General features: G+C 37.0%; 1 protein-coding gene across 7 annotated transcripts in view; it reads left to right on the top strand.

Annotated features, from left to right (window-relative positions):
* GRM7 (glutamate metabotropic receptor 7) overlaps positions 1-27,468 on the top strand; it is an 849,841-nt gene that overhangs the window by 243,132 nt on the left and 579,241 nt on the right. Inside the window, exon 1 of one of the 7 annotated variants that reach the window (XM_072788074.1) lies at positions 715-835. The exons of the other annotated variants lie outside the window; for them this stretch is intronic. The gene's annotated coding sequence lies outside the window, so the exon portion shown is untranslated. Of the gene's footprint in view, positions 1-714; positions 836-27,468 lie in introns of those variants that run through there. 7 annotated transcript variants of the gene reach the window in all.

Genomic DNA, 27,468 nt, shown 5'->3' with positions numbered 1-27,468 from the left:
GAATCTTTTTAAAAAATATTTATTTATTTATTTATTTATTTATTTATTTATTTATTTTACATTATTTTTAAAATTTAAGTTCAATTTGCCAACATATAGCAAATAACTGAAGAGGGCACTTGATGGGATGAGCACTGGGTGTTATACTATATGTTGCCAGAATCTTTTCTAATCAGTTATGTCATATTAAGCCAAGCCTCCCACCTAATGGAGAGAAAGCTTAAGACTTTGGGAAAGCATTCCAAAGTTTGAGGCCTTTCATAATGCCCTGGTTACTCTAGCTCAGATGTGAACATTAGCACATGCTCACTAGGAGTGGTACTCAGTGTCTGGCAGCTAAACTTTTAATAGTTTAGTGAAGAACAAGGTCACCACAGAAGTGCAGTCCATTCTGACGATGCCCAGTTCCTTCACATAGCTTACTTCAAAGCCTACTCTGTTAGTAACAAAAACAACAACAGCAACAGTAATAATACTATCAGTATTGTACTAAAACCTATTCTCCAGTGTGTGGCTAGAGTTCTTAAACTCTGGTTTATACATTAATATAAGTAATTAGTGAACCACTAATTAAATCACTTGTGAGGATAAGACCAAGGGTCTGGAGAGAAAGAATCAGGTTTGGATCAAGTTTTATGTTTCTAAAGATTGCATCAGAGTGATTTCTTTTTTGCTGATCTCAGGCTTGATTGGAGATCATTACGGCCCCAATCCATGCTTTGTCCTCACCTGGTGGCAGCATGCTGTATGTGGAGGTTCATGAGAAGAAAGTTGGATGAGATCATGAAAACCACCATTTGATGAGTATTTGCTGCATGCCAAGCACTGAAGGAAGGTGATGTGTATGCATCATCTTTGTTATTCTGTGATTTAGTCTATTGTCCTAATTTACAGATGTGGATTCAAAGTCAGAGAGGCTGTGCCTTTTATCCAGGATCACATAGCCAGGACATGGCCCAGGGGTGACCTGACTTCAACTCTTTCAGACTTCAAAGCACATGTTGTTGTTAAGATTTTATTTATTCATCTGATAGCAAGCACAAGCAGGGGAAGCAGCAGAGGGAGAGGGTGAAATAGGCACCAACTGAGCAGGGATCCTGACATGGGGCTTGATCCCAGGACCTTGGAATCATGACCTGAGCTGAAGGCAGACACTTAACTGAATACCCAGTTGCCCCGAAAGCATGTGATCTTAACCACTATGTTATATTTTTAAAAGCTTGGACTTTAGAATAGGGAAGTCTTGGTTTATAGTCTGCTTTAGCTTCTTACTATGCTTCCTTGTACAAGCTGCTTAACCGTTCTGTGCTACAACTTCCTTATCTGTAAAACTAGCAATAATAGATTTGCTGAACTTTTGTAAGGAACTTTCAAGACAACATACACCAAGCAACCAAACAAGTGCCTAAGAAATCCTAGATTCTCAGGCCATGTTAGCTTCTTTCCCAACTCTCTTTTCTCCTGTGGTTCTGAGAGAAACTTACCCCTCAAGCCAGCAATGAACTTTTGTAGATGAATGCTAAAAAATATTTCTGAGATTTTTTTTCTCATGGTAGAGCCAATAAAAGGCCAGTAGATGATAACCTCATGCCTGTTTTCCAACCCTAGGAAAGGGCTGATCTATTACAAATTTTAGTCTACCTGGAGACTGTATGGGAAGTTGTTCAGGAAGGTAGCTATAACAGAGTTATTCAGATCATCTCATTAAATGGTGTCTGCCCCAACTACTCATGGAGAGAGCCCAGAAGAGAATGCAATATATTCATCCTACTCCAGAAAAATTCCTAATAATCTGAAAAAGTGGAAGGGTTGATAAGAGAACTTGAATCAATGGCTATAGGTGTGTCAGAGGGTTGAATAAATTTTTCAATCTCCAGAACCACCTAGCTATGGCAAATTAATAGCCTGGTTTTGGTTTGCTTAAGTTGAAAACAGGGACCAGAAAATTACTTTTTTTATGCATTGCCTTTTAAATGTCATGGCCATTCCTGATACTTAGATTATCCCAGAAGACGATTACACGAGGCTCCTGGCAGTAAAATGCAGACTTTACAAGTAAGGATTTAAAGATGTTGTAAGTCATGGGGTGTATTCACATGGATTTGTTATTGTCATCTTCTGAGGGGGTGTGTTTGTTGTGTTTGATAAGACTGTGCCAACATAGTGTGCTGATGGTGGTCAGATGTCCTGTTTCTTGTAGAGTTGGTCACTGTTCTCCTGATGAACACTAAAACAATTGCCCACTCAATTGTTACTCTTGAGGGGCTGCTGGTTTTCCCATAAGCTAAAAATCCTGAGTCACAACAACAAGGGCAATGCCGCTGAAATTGATGTAAGGCCATTTTATGAGCCAGGCACTATTCTAGAAACGTAGCTTGTATCTGCTCTTTGACTACATATAACAACCTGCCATCGTGCCCTTATGCAGATGAAGGAACTGAGGCACAGGGAGATGCGGGAAGCCACAAATTTGAATCTAGGTGCTCTTCCTCTGGAGCGTTAGGTGCTTTACCATGATCCCTTTCTATTTCTGTTTATATACCCTTTTTAAAAAAGTGGACCACCATTGCATTTGTTAAGAAGCGATATGGTTCCTTTCCTAATATAAGAAAGCAATACCTTCCGGAGCAAATAGAAAAGTGATGACTTGGAATGGTGCCAAGAAAAAAATAATTCTACCACAGGTTATTGTACTTTGCAGACTTTGGTCATTGGGAGCAAAATCCAAATCTTCTCTTTTCAGATAAGCTCTATTTTATTTCCTCCCTTAAAAAATGTCAAGGTTTATTTTGCTGTAAAATAACATCATCAACACAGCATAAGACTCCTACCTTGGGTACCTTTTGAAAAAGGAATTGGACCATAAATGGGTTCTTCCTAAGTGTTTAAAATTTCAATTGCTTGTGATTGTGGAAATGGATAATTTGCCTTACCCAGCAACATTTGACCACTTTATAAGTTCAAGGCTTCAACCCATATTGGGGAATAAAGCTTTGGCTCAAGCAATTTGATTCTTTGCACGTAAAGGGAAATCTGTAAGAAGGGATTAGGAGTAGGTAGGATAGTAATGGGGGACGGACACTTTTATTTTCACATGCCAGGCAGCCTGATCAGCTCTGGGAATACAGGGAGAGATAAGCCCCTGTCCTGAAAAACCTTGAAATCCAGTAGGGAATGGGGAAGAACACCACAATGATAGCCTCGCAAGGAAAAGAATCACGTGTTTCAAGATGACGCTGTGGTGGACGCTTCTCCTGAGATCTTCACCATCACATAGCTCAGATGTGGAAAGAACAAGTTCAAGTCAAAGTGCCCGATCTTTTCCCCTTCCCTGTCTTTTCTAACAATATCTGGAAAGAGCAAATAACATCACAATTCTTGGCCTGAGAATCACTGGTCTCAGTAAAATTCTGAACCAAGACTTTGACCTTCTGTTCCTCAGAACCAAGTGATAACCCACTTGCATCTCTGCATCCATGGACCACATAAGAAAACATCCTTTTCTTGTAGCACTTGCTCTAGGTGGAAGGTGGTATCTGATTCCTTCATCAGGGTGGCCTAAGCCAGACTCTAATGCTACAGGCTTTCCAGGCATCCAAGGACTTGATACTGAGTCCAGTGCCACTACCAGTTGTCCTCATGTTCCCTTAGGCAGTTATTTCACCATTTCAGAGCCAAAAGAGGAAAGACAAGGGCACCTGGGTGGCTCAGTTGGTTGAGCATCTGCCTTTGGATCAGGTCATGACCTCAGGGTCCTGGAATCAAGCCGTGCATCATCCTTCCTGCTCAGTGGGGAATCTGCTTCTCCCTCTACCTCTGCTACTTCTCCTGCTTGTGCTCTCTCTCTCTGTCAAATAAATAAAATCATAAAAAAAGAGGAAAGACAATAGTTCATATAAGAAATCCTAGTTTCACCCTTACAGCTGTTGTGAAGTTGGACATATCCTGGGTTACTCCGGACCTCAGTGATGAAATGTTAAACTAAAGCCTTGTCATTACTTACATGTTTGTGCTAGAAAGAAAATGAGTTTCTCAAAGTACCAGACTCATAGAAATTACCCAGGAATAACTTCTTTCTTTCCTAAAGCTAAAACTTCAGTTTCTTGTCATCTACAGAGCTGTAGGATGGTTCTGAATCTCCCTCAGTCAGATCCCAGAAAATCCTGGACTTCATAATAACCATCCAGTATGGGAAAGAAACTTAACTATCACCATGGATTGCAAACAAGAGGAAATGTTTCTGTCAAAGGGAAAAATATTTTCCTTATGCATAATTATCTATAAAAAAACTTTTTGAGATAAGGAATAAATTTTAATCTCCCATAAAATATAAACTACAGAGAACAATAGTTTGCTTTTGATATAGCATTGAGTGACATTCTATATAATTTTGATATCGGACCAGTTGAATCCTTACAATTCCTATTTAAAAAATAAATGAAAACAGAATGAAGAAAAGCTGATTCTTCTCTTCTAATGGTGATATTTAAAAATCCCATCTTCCCAAGTGGTTTCTGTGCTACCCTACCTGAAGGTAATGAGCCAGTTCCTTTGGAACTTCCTAGAGGTAGTTTTTGTCTTTTTTGATTTTAAAACACAATTAAAAAGTAAATGAGGTGGGTTGTTTGTTTGTTTGTTTGATTTAAATCACAAGAATATTATCCACATGCCTGACTCCCCAAATCTGTGCACATGTACATTGCATCCTACCTAGGAATTTATACTCATATCTTGGAAGTATCAAATTTATGATAATATTTAATCTCTCCTCTTTTCTCCCCAAATAACAATTAACATTGCAATTTCTCAGCCTTAAAACCTAGAAGCAACTTTCCTACTAAATTCTCATTAAAAAATGTTAAATTTTCCACTTTTTCCTTAGTGTTTCTCTGTAACTAGAAACTGTGTGTGTGCATGTGTGTGTGCACTTGACCGAATAGATTATTCTGGCAGTCCAGAGCTGTGTATAAGTTTGCATAACATCCTCTCACATGTTCTTACAAATCCCCAAATCATTTTTCCATATGATGTATTCTCATTTTTAGGGATGAATTTTCTCCATAATTTCTTTTTATCTCCCTAAAACCTTTCAAAACTGGCCTCTTGAAAGACATCACATGATGATTTTCCTAAACATGTTTGACTTGAAATTGTGTACTTACTGGGTAATAGTAGCTCTTCTTGCCTGGATGACTGCAGTCACTGGTATTTCACATACATGATGACACTGGTGGCAACTTTAAAACCTCACAAAGTGCTCTACCAAAACAAAAAAGTATTAGTTCTCAAATATATACTTTGCAGTTTTCCCCATTATTAGATAGTTGAGCTACAAAGCGAATATTTTGGGTCAGTTGAAATATGCCCTCATCGAGCCCTCATCAGACATCTAACGTCTATAATCCAGGATTGGATACTTCCTTGTAGTCACACATCTTATGCCAAATCCTGTATATTAAAGGATTAGCCTAATTGTTTGTTTGAGCTTTTCCTCTATTTCAGAATCAGGAATTAGGTAACTATACACAAACACAGTTTCATTATTTTGTAGATTAATTCAGATTAGATTTATTCCAAGTAGAACACAATCAGGTCAGTATCCGAGAAGGTGACTTCAGCTCACATTTCAAAATTATGGGTGCACCTGATTTACATTGCTCATTTCCTTCCATTGTAAAATGTGTTTATATGACATTTGTCTTCTTTTCATTTAGCATCTTTTTTTTCCTTGTGAGTTTATCTAGAGAGGACAGTCTTTAATTAAGGTAGCGAATGATGACTTTTATTATCCTTCCCACCCCCAGTTTTGTAAATAAATCCCAGGCACATAAGATATGAAATAAATAAGCACAAAAAATCTGTGATAATGTTTAAGAACACTGAAGACCTCTGAGTTACTTAGCACTGGAGGAAAATAGGAAGAAAGGGAGAAGCAAACCATGAGAGCTGCAGAAAGCTGATACACGCAGTGACTGAAATATTCATGTGCCAGAGAAACTGTAACAAAAACAAAAACCTCTGAGTGAAATGTTGAAAAATTGAGATTTTCATACAGACTTGAGTTCTGCATTTCTAAGATCTTAAGCTCCCACATCTTGTATTGGAATATAGTTGTCCAACTCTATCTTAATTGGCAGAGCATGTTTAGGGAGTAAAAAGCTGGAAAGATTTTGATACTCATTCTTCATCATAATGATAGTCAATATTAATTTTAATGTTTCCCAGATGATTGCACAATATACATATCTTGCTATAGAAGTGACTAATACCCTTTGATACTAAACATTTTCTAGGGGATCCCTGGGTGGCTCAGAGGTTAAGTGCCTGCCTTCGGCCCAGGACATAATCCTGGAGTCCTGGGATCGAGTCCCACATCCGGCTCCCTGCATGGAGCCTGCTTCTCCCTCTGCCTGTGTCTCTGCCATTCTCTCTCTCTCTCTCTCTCTCTGTGTGTGTGTTTCTCATGAATAAATAAAATCTTAAAAAAAATAAACATTTTCTATTACGCATTTGTAGTATTGTGGAAACATAAGATCTATGCAACAATCAACTCCATGGGCAAATTTACAAGTTTATATCAGGATTCCACTGTATGTATTTAGATGTATTGCAAAAAAAAAAAAGTTACATTAAATATATGAAAAATTTCAACAACATATGTGGACTAAAGGCTATTTCCCATTGCTAAAACCAACCAAAATCTCAAATCCATAAACTTTTTGGAATGAAACTATTTATTTGATCCATGACATTGAAATTCTGGTAGGGGCATTGGGTTGGTTAGTTGGTTACACACCTGACTCTTGATTTTGGCTCCAGTCATGATCTCAGGGTTGTGGGATTGAGCTCCACATTAGGCTCCCTGCTGACTGTGGGACCTGTTTAATATTCTTTCCATTCTTTCTTTCTCCTCCTCCCTCTGCCCCCACTCCTTGCCCTTCACGATCTACCTTCTCAAAAAAAAAAAAAAAAAGAAAGAAAAGAAGAAAAAAAGAAAGAAAGAAAGAAAGAAAGAAAGAAAAAGAAAAAACACTTATAACACCCTGCATTTCTAGAGCTAGTTTTACCCATAGGCCACAGTAAGACTACCTATATAACTTTCTAGAATATATTTTTTATTTGTTGAAACAGTTGGAATTATAAAACTTAAATAGAAGAAAATCTTACATTGTTGTCAAGCTGTGTCACAGCTTATGTACTCTTCACTCTGCCTCCATTGACATCCTGCCCTTTACTGAATCACAACACTTATCATGCTTTTTTATTGTGACTTTTTTGTCTCTCCAAAGCTACATATTAAGCCCCTTAGCCATCACATGCTCCAAGCCCTAGCAGGGTTCCTGCCACATACAGATCTCAAAAAGTATTTACTGAGTTAAGCCATAAGTAGAGAGTATTATCATCAGGTCTTTCTGCTACTGCCATAATACTTATTTGGGCTCAGCCCCAAAATTCATTGTACACTATGGCAGATTTCACTAAAAGGAAGTGACTAATGATAGTCACTATCATTGGCACGTATTTCTGCAATATGATGTTATATTTACTGCCTTTTGCCCAAAACTTAAAGTTCTTTATCCTGACTAAAAAAGTAAAAAGGCATAAACACAAATTACATAAATTTTGAAGGCTAACTAATGACTTAAAGTGTGCTGAATACTGTATATAGTAAACTTATAAGTTGTCAAAACACAGATTAAAAAAAAGAAATCTTTTTTTCCTGAAAGATAAAATGACTGTTAAGACACATATTAAGAATTAATCAAAATATTATCTTTATTTTAATGTAATTAGCTCTTTGAATTATGTAAACTGATTTTGTAAAACTAAATATTTTACCAATATGACTTTTATAGAAAATGGTAGTAAAATGCTTTGAAAACCATTGCTGACTTGCCTATACAATAATTATTTAACTTTTATTCTACATTGAAAGTGCTCGTGAGCAAAAGATATTTTGGTGCTAACATTTTAAATCATTGAAAATAGTAAGAGAACATTTTATGCATCTAGCACATGTTATTTAGCAAACATCTGCCGGGGTAGATACCTGTCATTAGGTACACATTACTGTTCAAAAATAATAGTTAGCTTTTAAGTCTAAGTAAATCAAATACTGAAAGCAACTAATAAGCTCTTAGCAAGGATTTTATCGTGAGGAGGGGTATCTATTTAACCTTGAATATCAGCAGTAGAAACAACTTAGTAGCTATAAAAAAAAAAAGCATCCCTGGGAATTTTTGAAAAGGTTCCATTTTCCCTGTTGGGACACATATGGAAATTATGCACCCTGGCTCAAAGTGAATTGGTAAATCAGAATCACTATAATCAGAAACATCTCATCTTTGAATATGTCAGTGGTGAATGCACGATTCGCACAAATGATTTGCCCATCTTGTGTTCTTTTCATTTCTTTCCTCTTCCATCTCCGTTAAAATGAGTACTGAGTAATGTATAGAGTTATTCAATCATTGTACACCTGAAACTGAAAATAATAATAGTTAATTTTTTTTCTTCTGCTTATCATTATAGTAATGTTTGCCAGGAATGCTTATACAGATTTTTCTGTTCTTTCTTCTAGCTGCTTAGATGAGGACGACCAATGACTTAGGGGAGTTGGCATATTTGAAGAGTGGTGTGCCAATTACCATAACTGAATGACTGTCATACACTCTTCTTAAGGAAGTAAGATGCTTCATTGTAGAATACACAACAGTAGAGATTATCTTTCTGATTCATCCACTGCCCACTGCTATGGGACTTTTCAGTAATTCATCATCAACTTTGGGGATCAGTGCTTCCTGGATCTCCCTGTGCCTCTAAAACAATAGAAATGCCTTTGTACTGAAGCCTCCTTTGCTCCCTTGATAAAATCTATCTATCTTGGCCACTTAAATCTTATTTGCTGGTCCTTTGATCTAGTCACCAATTCTTGCAGATCAATGTGTTATCCTTGCCCCACTGGCCTCAAGTTTGGGGGTCTCCATTTCACTCAGTTCTACTCTGAGTATATTCATGGTCCATTCAGAATGGATTGTATCCTGGGCCCAGTCTTCTCCCTAGTGCCCTGCCCTTATCTTGACCTATTGCCTGTTCCAATCCAGTAAGTTTTGTCACTTTTTCCCTTTCCCCATACCCCAATTCTGCTACAGCTCATCCCATTGTAGTACATAATCACTTGCGACGGAGCTGCCATGGATACTATTGTTTTTATGGCGTTTTAAGGGTTTAATTGAAGAAAAAGATACTATTAAATCAGGAGTTATAGACTAACCAGTAACAGTATTCTCTGATTCTGACAACTTCATGATTGACAAAACATTTCAACTTCAGGAAAATTAAAATGTAAGGTATAGAAGCCTTAGATTTGAAGAAATGTGGTAGGTAGTGCATAGCCTTTTGCTCTATAGAGGAGAGCTATAGTAATCTAGACTTAAATGGATAACCCCAGACTGGGATGGGAAGTGATGGGTACCAGATTTGGAACCTGGTAAACCCAGAAAAATTTTGTTTAAAATTATCTAGTAATTGATAAGCTATTGATTACTTTGCCACAGAAGACACTAGCAATATTAAGCTTCTCCAATTACTCAATCACACCAACTATACTTTCCCTTAATAACAGGAAAGTGGTGCAGTCATTTGTTAGTAGCCCCACTTTTCTTCAGGGCTCTTTCCCTTCAGAATGAAAGACTTGTGAAGAGAAAGCAAAATGGGTCCAAGAGAAAGATAATATTTTAAGATAATAATAAGATATACCCATGTTTCAGTCCCATAGACTAACAATGGCTTTTGTATCTGAGACTTATCATGCAAGCCTAAGGTTAATGTCCTTCTTTTACTTCTAATATTTCCTTCATTTTTGGTCTCATCCTACCCTTGGCATATGTGTTTCACTTTCTGGGTTGATTTTCGTGGAGCATGTGTAAAATGAAGATAGCCTGTTGTAGGAAAAATTAATCTGAGATTAAAAAAAATCCATTTGGCTAACAGATTTTTAGAGCTTGCATCCACATGATTAAAGATAAGGTTATAACATCTCCTTAATCCATTCTGAGCTAAAATCTCACATGAGGCTGGGTTGAATAAATATTCCCACCGCAAGCTACACATTTGCTTATTTTCTGCCTTTCGAACACTTGCACTCATTTATCTCCGAGTGCTCTGTTGGGCTGCATTCAACATGCTGATAGGAGAGCTTTTAGTTAGCCTTCTAAGGGGTGCTTTGCAACACGGCTGTTTCGCGTCACTCCATACCACATTATGAAACTTGTTGGCAGTGAAAATATTTATAGTGAGAGGGTACTTTTTTTTGTTCACATCTCTGTTGTTGTTGTAGTTGCTGTCATCTTTGTGATTGCTTCCTTCTCAGGGCAGTGAACCATCTAACAGCAGCATCCCCTAAGTATCTATTTTGAGGGTGAGAGGCTTGCCTTCTTTGTGTTGTTAGAAATGGGATTTATCCATGAAAATTGACAACTGAATTGTCACCTTCCCCTCAGGTGGTTTCCTAATTATAATTTGTTCTGTGCAGTGTCAGGAAATAGGAGAAGGGAAAAACAGAATCTCTTTTACTGCCGCCAAGCAGACAGGATCAGGACAGCCTAGGAGCCGAGGAAAGAAAGTCACGCTGGAAATAGCTCAAAGGTGCTGGCCGGTGGTGAAGATGTGCTATCTGGGAAGGTTACGCAGGTGCTTCAAATTGCCTCTAGCCTTAAGTGAACTTGACTAATGATGGGTTCGATGATTTCTATCCCAGAATAGGCTGGTGCTCTGGTACTTTGTTAAGATTTGAAATTACCTTTCTGAAAGCGCCATCTATTACTGTGACTCTGCACTCAAACTCCCATTTTTAAGTAGCCAGTGGAGGTCAAAAGTGTGACACTCAGATGGAGAGCAATGAATTAAAATTGCCCTGATGTTTTAATTACCATGCTCTAGACAGCATAGCTTACTTTAAATTGCTGTGGGAAACCACTAGTCACATATGAAACCCTGGTAGTTAGTCAACTTTGATGGGTGTGTGGTTTGGTGGTTGAAAAATGATCAGGCTTAGTTAGACATGCCTGGCCATCTGGCTTGTCAGTGTTTTGTTTCACACATAACCTTCCACTTTTTCCAGGATTATGTGGAGTTTGGAGGGAAACTGAGGTAATTACTGTTTGCATCATGGGGAACTTCGAAGAGTCCTTAATTCACAAAAAGTTCAACATTCCAATAAAAAGTGCTGTCTGTTTAAAACAAATTTTGAGCTACTGCCTCCTCTGTCTCTCCCCCTCCTCTACCTCTCTTTTCTTCTGTCTTGTTTATTATCTGTCAATCTCTTCATTTCCCACCATCAGCATATCTCTTTCTGTCTCTCACCTCTGCAACTTTCTTTCATTTTTTCTCATAGCCAGGCTACTTGTACTTTGTCAAAAAAAAAAAAAAAGCAGCACTGGGCACCTGCGTGGCTCATTGGGTTAGGTACCAGACTCTTGGCTTCAACTCAATTCATGATCTCCTTGGTATTGAGATCAAGCCCCTCCTTGGGTTCCACGCTCAGCAGAGAGTCTGCCTGAGATTCTTTCTTTCTGTCCCTGCCCCCACTCATTTTTTCTCTCTCGTTCTTTCCCTTCCTCCCACTCTCTCTCTCTCCCTAAGATAAATAAAAATCTTTTAAATAATGCACCGGGACACTGTTTCTCAGATACTGGGAGCAAGATGCACACCATTCTCTTTTAATAATTAAGTAAACCTCAATTATCTAAACGTGCTACTTCAAAGAAGCTATGTGAAGGTGGACAGTGGTCAGCAGCCACAAGCTATGCTAAATTGGCTTCATACTAATCTTAGAAGGAGTTATCACTTCACTGGGAAAAAAAGTGATGTCACTTGGGAAATTACCCAACACTGTCATTTTACTGAGTAGGTGGAAGGTGATATTTGGGAAAGATACTCTTTTATTTGCATTTCTAGAGAGCAGCCTCCTTTACTGTATATTTATAAGGTCACAGTTGTCTCCCCACTAAATGCCTGAAGAGAGATTATATCTCTTTGCATCCCTGACATCTTCCACAGGATGGCTTTGATGAAGTGTTAGGTGAACACAACCGATCAAGAAACCATCACTACAAAGAAAATAGATCAGAGCATCTAGCTCTAATAACAGTGTGGCATCTCCTCAGACAAATTAGAGTCACTGCTGCATTCTACTCCGGTGTTAGTGGTCTTTGGAAAAGCCTCTGGTTAGAATATCCCCTTGGATAGATGTAGGATTTTAGTTTTAATTTTCTTAATACTAACTAGAACGATGTATTCTTAAATCATAGGTGATATGTAGTATTTGTAATTAGTAATATCTACAGAGTAATGATAGTAAACATTATTTATACTACACATACGTGGGCACATACATAAATGGGAAATATACAAGTAATTTATTCTAAAACCTAAGAGAAACTATCTTGCAATTTTCTCACATTTTTGGTACTTCCTATATCATTTGCCTAATCCAAATGACCAATTTTCAAATCTGTAAAGTTTTCTACCAGATGTGGAGAAGCCAGAGCTCCTTAATATGCTTATTGATTTTGCTGTGGAGCTAGATTAGATCAGAATGAAAACAGAACTTTTTCTTTGAGGTATAATAATGCCAGCCTGGGTAAAGAGGATTCTTTTAAGTAGGAGCACACACAATGTAATTTTAGAGAGATAAAGGTGAAAGATGGCTAGGGGACGACTAGAAGAAGTCAAAATTAAATACAGGTATGGGATTCTTTGCTTTCAACAAATCTGGCAGACATAAAACAAAATGATCACTATCGGATAGAAAGTAGAAGAAATTTTCTACTTGGCATAGTAGTTCTTCAACTTTCAAAAATGACTTACTTGAGTTTCATTTAAAATTTGATTGCGACTTTTTAAAAAAGTATATTTATTCACTATAAGAAATGAAATGCATCTTCATAGCTTTGCTTGAAGTTTGAAGCTTTACTTTCAGCTGGGAAATTATCTTTTTTATTAATTTTATTTTGCTTTCTATGTATGAATATGAACATGTGTGAGAGTCTGACTGCTGAAAACCTGACACCTAATATCTGTAACTCATTGCTCCAAGATGCACGGGCTGAAAATGATGACACTGAATCTCATGGTTTCTTCATTTGGGAAGATGGTTTACAGCTATAGCTGTTTTCCTGCCCTTGGTAGCACAGAAATCAAGAATTATAACTTATTAATTACTCAAAGCACAATAGGTTAAAGGAGCTATCTTTGCAATCCATGGAGGATCATTATGGCAAAAAAGAGCCCATAAATAAGCACAAAGTTGCCTTTAAGCTGAAAAGAAAACAAAATGAAATTTTTCTTTGAATGAATGTTACACTTGCTTATATTAAAAACATTTAAAAAGAGTCTTGGGTAGGAGAAGATTGGAAATTTTCGATGAACTTTCAGGGATGTTTCTAGTAGGAAAATTGGGAAATTATAAAGGCCATGCCATTAAAACACATCAGTTTAGTGTCTGGAATGTTTTCATGGAAATAGTAATACTATTTGGAGGTCATTGTAGGATAATGTTAGTAGAAATGTACTCCCAACATTTTTTATAACCTCTGGTCCATATATGGTTAATTAATTTTGACTACGACTTTGTCTTGTCCACAATTGTTTTGAAGATCAATTTAATCAGACCTAAATTGTCAACTGTATCTACTTATCTATTTCTGGCCTAGAAATGCAGATGGCTGACTCATCCATCCTTCAAGATTCAAGAATATAGACTCTGTCTATATTCCTTCTTCTTCCTTAGTAATAAACCTCAGTATTATTTGAGATGACAATGTACATGGCTGAAAGACTACATTAAAAGAATATTTTCTTGCAACTAGATGTGACCATGAGACTATTTTGGACAAAAACATATAACTGGAGATGTTATGTGCAAGACTGGGAAGGTGCCTTAGAAGGACTTCATCCCCCTGGAAAATGTGCCCCTTTGTCTTTTTCCAGATCTCCCATATTGTTGTCTCAACTGAGTCTATCCTTGCTAGAGCTTTGATAGCATTTGAAATCATAGGTGATGTTGAAGATAGAATTGACATGCTAGTATGGTAGACCTCGTGACAATGGGACCGTGATTCCAGCTCTGGGCTGTTTACCTAGCAACTTATTTTATATGAGAGAGAAATAAACATGTTTTTGAGTAACTATTATTTTGAATTTTCCATTTTTGGAACAAACCAATTCATAACTGGCATTGCATAAAAGCCAAACAGAGGGACTGAACACTTAAAACAGTATGGATTTTTGAAACATCACTTGTAGGAACTAGTCAAAAGATGTGATTCTAATAATTTCTCATAACCCTGTGACAGGGTGACTTTTCATAAATTACATTGCTGGAATAGCATTTTTTTTTTAAAGTAGAGATCTGATTCCATTAGTTCTAGCATCATATCCTTGGCCATTTGGAACCTGGCATCTGAAGAACAAGATCGGGAAGAGGATATGATGCCCACATCCAGCCAAGACTTGCCTCTAATAGGAATCCATGCATTATGGAGGGATGTCAAATCTTTCCTGAAGCAACTTTGTTAAAATCCACCTGTGGTGCTGCCATTGGTGATATTCTCTTTCTTTCTCAATCTCCACAGGAAGCAGTCAACCTAAAATATAATTACATGTAAGAATATATGTAATCATGGTAATTGGATGATGATATGGTGGCAGGTGATGTGATAGCAGAAGTTCCAGGGAAGGAATATTAAAAATGGTAAATTCTGGAACAAATCAATATTTCCAACAATGTGCAGTGAAGAGAACTTACCAGGCTATTTCAGCCTGTAAAATATTTTGGAAATTTTGCAGAAGGTATTTTATCACACATGCTTAACCAAGAAATAGGCTCCTGGTTCCAGGTCCCCAAAACTGAAGATAACATAAAGATGGATGCGGTAATTTTCTTTCCAGAGGGAGATGTCTGGGTCAAAGAAAGATATTAGTGCAGAAACCAGTACAAGCTCCACTTATTTATAGCTTACAGTCCTATTCAATATAAATTCAAATATTTAAAAATCATATTGAGACCTATTAACCCTGGATGAACTTCACCAACATTTTGGACCTCTGGCTGAACTTTACCCTTTCAGAATCTTTACCATTTGTTTTCCCTTTTCTATTCTTCCATGTCGATCCAGGAACCAGGAGGAAGGACTAGAAAGAAAAAAATAGACAAATGCTTACCTTGGCTGCTTCTACCAACCCTTGAGATCTATAGCTAGGAGAGATACCTATTAACAAAGTGACCAAATTCCTCATTTCTCTGAACAACAGGGAATAGGTGTTAGGTGAAACCATGAAAAACTCTTGTCACAGAGACCTTGTTGAAGAATCAATGACACTTTCTCTATCTGACTCATTGTTGATTAAAGGAACATCTCAGTTACTACATTGCAGGTACCTGAGACTTGGTAACACTGGATTTCTCCTTTTGTATCACCCTATTCTTCCAAGAGTGCAATAATAGTTGTTAGAAAGATTCTGTATATTTTATTAGTGTGTAAGAGTTATTGTAGAAGAAACAAGATAAATTTAGATAGGTATTCATTTTATCTCATCCTTATGCCCTATCTTTTCTTCAGCTGTAAAGCAAGTGGAATTATGAATTCTGCCCTCAAGCCATACAAATTCCTTTGCTTTCTTATAAAAAAACAAAAACAAAAACAAAAACATGTCTTACTCTATGCATTGTTTTCACCACTCTTTTTCCCAGGAAACCCTTCTTTTGCTCCATTGCTGGGGGGTATCTGCCTCTTGTCCTCCAATTAGTTTAAACAACAGGTCTTGGTCATATCTTCTCCAAATTTCCAATTTATTTATTTATTTATTTATTTATTTATTTATTTATTTATTTTTAATTTATTTTTTATTGGTGTTCAATTTACTAACATACAGAATAACCCCCAGTGCCCGTCACCCATTCACTCCCACCCCCCGCCCTCCTCCCCTTCTACCACCCCTAGTCAAATTTCCAATTTAAATAGATGTGTTCTCCTCAGTGACCTTTCAGTATTTCATTTAGACCAGTTTCCCCCACCAAAGTGGTTTCAAGTATATTTACATATTAAATCATCATACCTCTAAAGCTGGTCTATCTCATTAATCCTTTTATCTACAGTTCCTAAATTTACAAATTAAAAAAAAAAAAAAGATCTGGTCATATAGTACCAGTATAGTATCATATTACCTGAATTAAATGATATTTATTTATCTCACAGGAATCTTATGAATCACCCTATTTGTGTTAATAAATTCTTGTTTATTCAAAATATGAAAGCTAAAATAAACAGCAAAACAGCATAGCTTTTCCTCCTTTGTAGAAGAGAAAAAAAGTAAATAAGGAATTTTTGTCAAGTAAGCCTCTTTCAGGGAATCAAAGTATCAGCACAGATTTAACTTCACCTTCTGGAACATCTACATCTGTAGTCTTATACAATGAGAATTAATATACCTACAGCACTGCCAGAGCCTGAAAGTGGCTTCTGAATCATTAAGCAAAGATGGTATCTTGTTCAGTAGCATTTCTGTTTAGTGCACTTCATTGTGCCCTAACTTTTTGAAAACTGAAATTCATATAGACCGTGGCACATAGTGTGCTATAATATTTAATTAACCATGATACTCTATTTTCAATACTCTATTTTGTTGAACTATAAAATAATTATAAAGATAGCAATGGTTCTCAGAGAGAAAATAAGTTTGGATTTTGTCTTATTTTCTTCTTCACATTTTTTAAAAAAGATTTTATTTATTTGTTTGACAGAGAGAGAGAGACAGAGAGAAAGAGACTGAGAGAGAGCCTGCACACACAAGCAAGGAGAGTGGCAGGCACAGGGAGAGGGAGAAGAGGGTTTTCCACAGAGGAGTGAGACCAGTGTGGGACTTAATCTCAGGACTATGGGATCATGACTTGAACTCAAGGCAGACGCTTAACTGACTGAGCCTCCAGGTGCCCCTCTTGTTCACTTTAAGAAGTTCCTGGCTGTGTCCATGTGAAGGACTGAGCATTTCAGTAGCTTGTCTCTGTGCATTCTATTAAGAGACCAGATAATTGACGGTGACAGGGAAATGCACAGAGCTTTGATAATTGGGAAAGCTTGGCAAGTAGAAGGGAAAATATGTAAAGCTGAGTTTACAAGACATTAAAAGTATCTCTTCGTTTTTATTGTGTGACCATAGTGCTATACCTGCAGTTGTCCTTTTCCACAGACAAACCTCACCTGGTTCAACTGAAGCAATTTTGCACCCCTTGTGCCCCCTCCCCCGTACTCACCAGCACACACATACACAGACTGGGATATTTTCTGTTGTCTGCAGTCATTTTTGACTGTGACAAATGCAGGTTGTGCTACTGGCACTTAGTGACAGAGGTCAGAGATGCTACTAACCATTTTATACTGCATAGGACATTCCCTCCCCCTACCACACCCGAGGATTATCTGATCCCAGAAGTCAATAGCAGCAAGGTCAAGGAACCCTGTCTTACAGAGATTTGACATTTATATTGCTAGCGAAATACCTCAAAAGTCGGCCTCTGGTGTTTGGTAAACCAAACTCTAGGCATGAGACTGGCTCTCATGGCCTGAAAGAGATCTAGGATCATATCTAATAAACATGGAAAATGTTAAAGTAACACTTAACTTTGGTTATCTTTTTTTTTTTTTAAGATTTTATTTATTTATTCATGAGAGACAGAGAGAGAGAGAGAGAGGCAGAAACATAGGCAGAGAAGCAGGCTCCATGCAAGGAGCCCAATGTGGGACTTGATTCTGGGACTCCAGGATCACGCCCTGGGCTAAAGGTGGCACTAAACCGCTGAGCCACCCAGGGAGCCCCACCTTTTTTTTTTTTTTTTTTTTTTTTAAATTCATAGAGACACATAGAGAGGCAGAGACATAGGCAGAGGGGGAGAAGCAGGCTTGCTGTGGGGAGCCCAATGTGGGACCAGATCTTGGGACCCCGGGGTCATGCCCTGAGGCAGATGCTTAATCACTGAGCCTCCCATGCATCCTTGTTTTTTCTTAATATATGGTTGTTTACAGGAATATTGGCCAGAGGTAACTCATAGACATGTAAAATCAGGAAGAACCCTGAAAGGTTATAAAAATCACTCCTCCTGCCCCCATTTTCTTCTATTTCTCTAGTAAAGTATGCTGATGATTTCTATGGTGCCAGGTCAGGGATAGCAGGCAGGTCTCCACTGTACTTTGTCATTGAATGCTATGGAGATATGGGTGGAGATGTTTCTCTGATCTGCAGGCATCCTCAGAGAGCCTATCTGTATATTACCTACACATACATCTCCAGACACACTTGTAAGTAAGATGCTTCTTTAAGCAAATACCAGCAGACAAAACAGCATTGTGTGCCAAGTATGACATGTAAAATTTTTGTTTTGTAAATAATTTCACCTTTACCTTGTGATGTAATTTGGGCTCATTTGATTAACCCTATTTTATGGATACAAGAATAACCATGGAGAGCTTATCTAGCTTGATGGGAATTACATGTATTATTGCTATTTTGGTTGCTATTAACTGTCTAAAACTCCCAGTTTACTCTTGATTTTTTAATAATATTTATTTATTTATTTTAGACGGGGGAAAGGGCAGAGGGAGATGGACTGAGAGAATCTCAGGCAGACTCCCCACTGAGCTTGGAGTCTGATATGGGGCTCCATCTCAGGACCCTGAGATCACGACCTGAGCTAAAATGAAATGCTGGTTGCTTAGTCGACTGAGCCACCAGGTGCCCCACTCTTGAATTTTTATGGTTCATAAGAAATGTGGATAGACTTGTTTTGTTTCCCTCCTGCCCCGGCACTTTATACACCCATTTTTGAATCAGGATGTCAAGAATGTGACTTGACAAAATTATGATGGTCTCAGGACCCCTAAGAAAACATCACCGCCTTGTTGCATTTGCGTACATCCATGGTAGTGCAGTGAAGGCAGTGAATATAGAAAATAGGTAGAAAAATAAGGAGAGGCTCCGATCTAAATCCTATTCCTCCCCTACTTTGATGCTTTCATGTGTATATAAAATAGGGTTCCCACTCAGAACATGGCTGGGAAGGTGGTTGGATGACTTGAAGATCAGAGTGGAAAAGACTCAGGAATTACTAAATCAATAAACATTTTCTAGATTTAGATGATTTTAAAATGAAAGCCCATCATAGAACCAAACACTGAGTCCTATGAAAATGTAGACCAGCTTGGTCCAGAGTTACTTAAAACTTCAAGGCATTATCTGAAGGAAAAAGAGCATGAACTGCCTTACAAAAATCTTGAATGTTGGAGGAACTTGTGTCAAGATAGAGTTTGAAGATTATTCAAACACTTGAATTTAAAATGCAGTGGAAAAGCATGTTCTAAATGACATAGAAAAGTTTCAAGGGCATCTCATAACCACTCCTAACATCTGCCAACTATGAGAGGTGTAAAATATTAGGTCGCCCCACTTTGCCTTGATATTGCATCTCACTTATTCACATTGGTCTAGACTGGATCATGTTGTTCCCCTTCAGTCAACTTTGTGGCTATAAGAATCCTATATTCTGTTTGGTCACATGTGTCAACATCTGGATTCTGAAATACAGTCATTTTTACATCAACTTTAGAAAGTTAGAGATAAGAAGGCAAAACAATGTTTATGATGGTAATATTTTACGTATTAAAGGTTGTTGCAAAAATTCATGAGCTTATATATGTAAAGTATCACACATCTAAAAGCCCAGTATATAAAGAGATTTAATAAAGCAATAGTAATAAAATCAATAACAGATACATTTTTTGGAACATATATTATACAAATTTGACTTGCAATCCACACATTGAACTCCACAGTTCTCAAGATGGTTATTACCACTCACAGAATGTTGAAGGTGTTTGGTTTTATGCAATTAAAGAAATGAAAGATGAAGGAAAAAAGAGCTGCAATACTTGATGATAATCTCTGTCATGAGTAATTTAAAGTTGAATGAAACTCCAGATTTTAGACAAATTGAAAGTTTTTAATCATTATTCAGTACTTTGAAATAAATAAATACTATTAAAAATCAGTATTGAAGTCCAGCCATCCTAATTCAAGCTGAGATATTATCAAGGGAAGAAATAAGTATAAATTGAAGAGAATGATGCTTCAAAGAATGAACCTGAAAGGGTTATTCATTCCTTTTCCCTTTTTTGGGGATCCATATCAATAAAGCTTAATAAGAACTAAGAGTGAAATTACTGCTAACTGTGAACTTAATAATGCCCCACTGGGAGTTCATTAATATCTCAACAGGTACACTGAAGCATTATCTTAATTGCACATGATACTTTCAAAAACTGCATTTTACAAGTTTTGTGGAAAATGCCCTCTGGAATTAATACATTTTGAATTTCCTTTCCTATCTGTGCAGATTCCCAGGAACATGGAACCATACACTTCATTCACTTTTACAAAAATAAGAAGTTCCCAGTCAGAGGCACTTTCCTTCTAATATAAAGACGAAGGAATTCAAAATGCATTAAACCAAGTTCAGGGCTTCCATTTTTTTCTAAATAAGTGAAATGGTTCTTCTATTTTTGTAAATATTGAATAGGAATAAGAATAGGAATCTATTTTGAAGAGAATCAAGTTTGTGTTGGAGTAGTGGTAACAATTTGGATTTAAAAATTATTTATATTAATGTAATCTAGTCCGAATCTGGACTTGGGTCTTCAGTTATTTTGGCAGATACAGACACTAAAGTGATGCTTAAAGGAGTGTTGATTCTAAGCCCAAGAGATCCCTTGCCTAGAAGTATTTGACTTTGTAGTAATTATGGAATGAAATTAAATGTGGAGTTCAATCTTGTCAACACTTGAAAAGTGAAAGTGCATCACACACTCATTTGATTTTCTATTAAACATGACATAGAATTATTTTCTGTAGACTTGTTTAATATATTCCTTCTTTTTCCCTCTATTTTAATTTGATAATGGCAATGTTAACATAAAGCAAAGGCATTTAACTAGAACCAAGGGCCTGGGATGCCAAACACTAATTGCTTCTTGCATCTGACATCCAAGCCTGGTTGTGGAAAGGAGAGAAGCTAAGGAGACAGCAGGGCAGAATGACCCTATTTAAAATGATAAATTTAAGTGTATTTTGCAGAGTTAGATTGAACTCTGGGCACTGCCAGAGGTGCCCAGAGTTATCAAATCTTGGGCCTAAGAGAAAAAAAAAAAAACAGAATGAACAGTTCTAAATGATTCCTGAGGTCCCTTTACCTCTGAAACCCCAACCAATGTCAGCTTGTCCTACATTCCAGTGATGAGGAAGGAAATCTTAGAGAATAGTGTGCCAAGGGAGAAAAAAAAAAAAAAAGTGCAAAAGAAAGCATTTGCTTCCATGCCTAAAACTGCCAATCACGGGTCCCCAAGGGAGGTATGATTTCCAATTCCTATGGGTCCCTCGGACCATACCAACCAAGAAGATAAGGGTTTCTGTTTTCTTGAGATTATTCTATTTCATTCATTTGCTGGCTTACTCATTCACAGTGCTATCCAGTGGGGATAAAATGAGGAACAAGGTCCTTGCTCTCCATGGGGTTAAGTTCTCCTCGAGAAAGGAGAGAAGGGATAAACAGAATGATGGGTTTATTGCTGTTTTTATTCTGTTTGCTTTGTAATATTTAAAAAAGGTCAAGAAAGTTAGCTTCTACATAGCTTTCCAATGACAATTTTCAGGTGTGAACTGCTCAAAAACTTGATTACTTGAAACTAGTTGCTATCTTGTGATTATTGTCACCTGATTCATACCTTGGGTGAAATAATTGGAGAAACTGAGATTTTCTTTGAAAATCTTGGTGGAGGGTCTTTTTCAACTCTTTGAAGACAGAATACTATTAGTTCTAGCTAAAGACTTCTTTCTTTCTTTCTTTCTTTCTTTCTTTCTTTCTTTCTTTCTTTTGTTGCAAAATAAGATTTTAACTGATAGTCTGAATTCTTCATTTGACTATACATTTTTCAAGATAAGAAATAAGAATAAGTACTAGTTGACTTTAAATGCTCACTGTTGAGAAATGTGAAAAAGGAAAGCTATTTTCGCCACTATCATTTTTGTTTTCCTGGATATTCTAGCTGATGTAATTAGAAAATAAAACTAAATTAATTTTTATAATATGACTTCCTTACCTGAAAATCCCAAGGAAATAAACTGAAAGCTATTAAAACTAATAAGAATTTTAACAGGGGTGTAAGTCACAAAGTAAATATACAAAATTAATAGATTCTCATATACCAGCAATAAATAGAAAACAAAATAAAAATGTTATATCATTCATAATGCAATAAAAATAACAATTATCTAGAAATAAAGTTAATACCAATTATCTAGAAATAAAGTTAACAGTGTGCAAGGCCTACATGGAAGCAATCATAAAATTTTACTAAGAGAAAAGAATGAACAATAGAATGGATGAAGATAATTATTTTCCCATAGGAGAAAATAAAATATTGTAAATGTATCAATTCTTCCCAAATTAATTTATAAATATAATTCTCATCAAAACCTTAATGGAACTTTATTAGAAACTTCAAAAAATTATGCTAAAATTTCAGCTAGAAAATTAAATATGTGTGATTGCCTATGGCCGTTTTTAAAAGAAAAACTATGAAGAGAGGATACATTCCAACTAATACAGCCCTAAATACTCTACACTTATAAGAAATAAAATAGTAACTCTCCCTAGACTTGGAAGATAGAAAGTGAGATAGTAGAGAATACACCCCAAAGATCCAAGGATATTTAAAAATTTAATATGTGACAAGAGATGGTCTTTCCCATCAGTAAAGAATGATTAATTATTTAACATATGGTGCTGGGGCAAGTAGTTAACCATTTGAGAGAAGTCACTGTAGATTGTTGGTCTACTTTCATAATAATCCCAACTAATTTCCATGTAGGGAAATATTTAAATGTAAACCTCAAATATTCCTGTCACATTGGTGGGGATAGAGGCTTGAACAAAATTCTAAGAAAATACTCAGGGACATCTACACAGAATTAGCTTTGAATATTCTTCTTCTTCTTCTTTTTTTTTTTTTTTTCTAGTGGCAAAAAGTTGGAAAATGTTTAAACATTTAACAATGAACATTAGGTTTAGGTTAGGTTTAGCTAGGCATATTATACAATATGAGAGAGAGAGAAAGTGAAATGAAAGGACAGGGAAGGGTGGGAGGAGAAGAAATTGAGATTCACAATTGCATAGTTTTTAATATATATGTGCATACCCACATGCACACACAAAAACGATAAAGAGAAAAAAATGTTAACAGGGATGAAGGCATTAAAGTTATTTTCTTCTTTTTGTTTCTCTGTTTTTCACAAAGAAATACACATTTCTAAGGAAAAGTACAGACTCATTCTAAACAATTACAATGGATTATAAATGTCTTTAATCCTATTTGAGACTCATCATTAACAAAAACCATGTTTATGTGATAGGCAAATTTTTATGAATAGTAGAGAGTAATAAAAGAAGATGAAAATTAAGTCCTGTGATAAAGATTAAAAATGCTCAGGGTGCCTGGATGGCTCAGTTGATTAAACCTCTGCTTTTGGCTTAGGTCGTGATCTTGGGGTCCTGGGACCTAGCCCAAAGTCCTGGCTCCCTGCTCAGTGGGGAACCTGCTTGTCCCTTTTTCCTCTGCTCCTCACCCACCCCCTCCTTATTATTTATCCAAATAAATAAATAGAGTTTTTTAAAAAAAGATTGTATTTATTTATTTTGGAGAGAGTGAATGAGAGATAGCATAGACACAGAAGCCAGGGGAAAGACAGAGGGAGAGGGAGAAGCAGACTCCCCACTGAGCAGGGAGCCTGAAGAGGGGCTTGATCCCAGGACCCTGGCTGGGACCATAACCTGAGCCCAAGGCAGATGCTTAACCAACTGAGCCACCCAGGTGCCCCAATAAATAAAATCTTTAAAAAATGCTTATTATTATTATTATTTAATCAGAGAAGGGAATTCTCAAAGAGAGACAAAATATCTACTATTCTACAGCCAAAGTATTACTACACTAAATTTTCTTCATCAAAGGATCAATTCTGCATTTCCATCGAAGACTGGCAAGAAGAGAGGATTTCAGTAGCAGGAAGAGAAATTATTGCTAGTCTATCAAGGAGAATGTGGAGACTAATCACTGAAGATGACTAATAATAATTTTGCCATTTGTAGGCACCAGGTACAACACACACTTCAAAATAATTACGTGGTGTGCTTAAACACTGTTTTAAAAACAAGTAACTAAATATGCAACGTGATACTTAAATAAGTAGCATCATATTTCATAGGTTACATAAATTCCTGCAGTCTTTCTTCTCTTACTGCAAGGAGGCATGTCCTTATGCAGCTATATTTTTATCACAGAAATGAAATCCATTTGTTCTTTCCTTCCTTATTCTAACATATGCATAATGTAGAAATAAGTACACTGTATATAAGATATGTGCATGATCCTAAAGATACACATGAGTCTTAAACCAGGAGATATGTCTTATTTATAATGAAAAGACAGACCACAGATAATGACCACTTTTAAAGGATGCATGGTAGTGAGGGAAGAAATCTATTTTACCAAGATTTGCATCACTGAATTTGGAGCACAGTATAGAAAATCCACTTGCTTTGGGAGGGCTTCACAATTCTGATATTTTATCTCAGCTACATAAATGCAAATTCAAGTAGAGGGCTGGAAGTATCTTCATTAGCACAGTTTCAAAGGTAGAAAGGGATTTAGGCAGCAAAGGCATCTGTGCAACAGCATGCAGCTTTTACACTTCCACAAGTTGAAATTGATGGAAATGTATTGACATGCTTGGCTTCTTTCCTTTTTATTTCTTATATGAAAAAGTCTCTCTCTCCCCACTCCTCACCTCTCTCTCTCTTCATTCCTCCCTTAATCCCTTCCTTTTTTTTTCTGCCTGAAGTCTTTATTCAGTTGATGTTTTCCTTACCTAAAATTTATAACCTTGGAACTATAAATGAAACATAGGGAGCTCATTCTGTTAAGATATTTGTATAAGCTTCAACAAGGCATTTACATACAATGTTTGAATAACAGTCTAGGAATGATCACTAAAAAAACTTTTAGTGGCTCTGTAGTCAATGCTGTGGGACTCCAGTAATCTACTTTCCTTCCTTGTTTTATTCTTATTAAAATGTTTTACCAGCAATTCAGCAAAGTGTCATAGTTAAGAGTTCAGAAGTTTGCACTGGGCAGTTTCAGGTGTGAGTACTGCTCTCTGTCTTACAATTTTGGATTTGAGGCACGGTCATATCCTACTTTCAAGTCTCAATTTCCTCTTATGTAAAATGAGATAGTAATAGTTTAATATAATAAAGAATATTTACTGATGGTTAGATAAATTCCTGCATATGAAACTTTTATTTATTTATTTATTTATTTTTTTAAAATTTTTTATTTATTTATGATAGTCACAGAGAGAGAGAGAGAGAGAGAGAGGCAGAGACACAGGCAGAGGGAGAAGCAGGCTCCATGCACCAGGAGCCTGATATGGGATTCGATCCCGGGTCTCCAGGATCGTGCCCTGGGCCAAAGGCAGGCGCCAAACCGCTGCGCCACCCAGAGATCCCCGCATATGAAACTTTTAGAACATAACTGACAGCAAGAAAAAGTTGGATAAATAATAGGCATTATGCCTAAAGCAATGATGACAGAAATATATAAAAATATGTTCTTCCCTTAGGACAGTAAAGGGAATGTTTGCAATAATGTGTCTTGGGAATTCAAATATGAGGAATGGGTAAACTTTGTAAGGAAACACACACTGTTCTCTGTTTTGATTATCATTACCTCCATGTGTGAATCAAGCAGTCTGTCCCAGCATTATGCTAAGCAAAGTGTAATCATTATTCTTATCCCTCAAAACAAACTTTTATTAATGATATTTCATTGAGGCAAAATAACTTTACCAAAGTAAACATTCATGAAGAGAAGCATCAGGCTTTGATTCCAGATCTTGTCAATACTAAATCCCATTTTATCTCCACTACACCTCATGACCCCTATCACAAAGAGTTTCTCCTGATAGGGAGACTGAGGCTTTCTCACACTGGTTTTGGGCATTGAATCAGTGACGGTGCCCCCAGGGTCATGGAAGAAAGTGCATCAAGGATGGGCTTCATGGTAGGTAATCAATCTACTCTCAGGGCCGTCTGACTTGAGAGTAATGTTGACAAGAAAGGTTGATAGAGAAATGAGCTTTACAGAGGTGGTAACCAGCTTCAAACAACAGTAAATAGGTTTATTTTGGGCAAACTGCACTGGAAGGAAAGGAATAGGTAAACATTGAGTAGGATTTTTCAGGGCTCAAAGAATCAACGTGAGTGGAACTTCGGCATCTTTGGAGCAGAGTTGACAGGCTTGGCTTGAGCAAAGATCAAAACTGGCTTTTAGACACTTGAGAAATCTGTATGATAAAGCAAGTGTAAAGCCTGGGAGAGTGCGCAAGCAGAGTTTTGTGAAATTGCTCATTCTTACAGCTGATTAATGGTACCAATCATAGTCTGTTGCATGCTAGTGTTAGGAGAACTATGGTAATAGTAACTGTGTAGAGGTCTTGAGGTTAGGACCTAAGGCAGTATCCTAACTAGTGGCTACTTTGGGGCTTCCTCTTGGGTATTTGGAATCCCAAGCAAACATTTTTTCTGAAGCATCTTTATGTGTACATAATTTGATTGAGCTAAAATCAGCATGCCTGGCCTCTTTAGGTAAGCCTAATCTCATATAGTCTTAAGAAACAAGTACTATACTAGGTAAAGGGAGCAATCTACATGTTAGGCTACTCTCCTGGAATCAAGGCCCTGCTATTGGGCCCTAGGATGATCCTCACAGGCATAAGTTCTAGAGCTCCTTGGGACATCTGCTGAATCCCATGAAGGGTAGAGGACAGCCCTGCATCTCTCACCACCCAAAGAGGAGCTTAGGAAATTTTGAGAAAGACTCTCCAAAGTGCAGGGACTGCTGAAGTGAAGGCTTTATGGCAAGAAACCCCCTGGCCTGGTTCTAAAGTGTTATTTCATAATATTCTTGTGAAGAATATATGAAATGATGGATGCAGCTTGTTTAGACACTTCCTCACAGATGGTCAGTACTCAAACAATGTTAGATGACTAATGATATCCACCAATATTCATGAGCCATGTCAACCAATCTCTATACAAACTCCAGCTAGGTAATTGTTTTTGTTGTGGTTTCTAATTGCTTTTGAGAAATAAAGCATGGGGGTAACTGGTTGGCTCAGTTCGTTAAGTGTCTGCCTATGGCTCATGGTCATGATCCCAGGGTCCTGGGCTGCCCACTCAGCAGGGAGCCTGCTTTTCCCTTTCCTTCTGCCCTTCCCTCCTATTTGTGCTCCCTTGCTCTCTTAAAT

Source organism: Canis lupus, chromosome 19 (genome assembly GCF_048164855.1).
Source record: "Canis lupus baileyi chromosome 19, mCanLup2.hap1, whole genome shotgun sequence".
Taxonomy (NCBI): domain Eukaryota; kingdom Metazoa; phylum Chordata; class Mammalia; order Carnivora; family Canidae; genus Canis; species Canis lupus.
The sequence above is the reverse complement of the archived record's forward strand: the minus strand, read 5'-3'. Positions and strand labels throughout refer to the sequence as shown.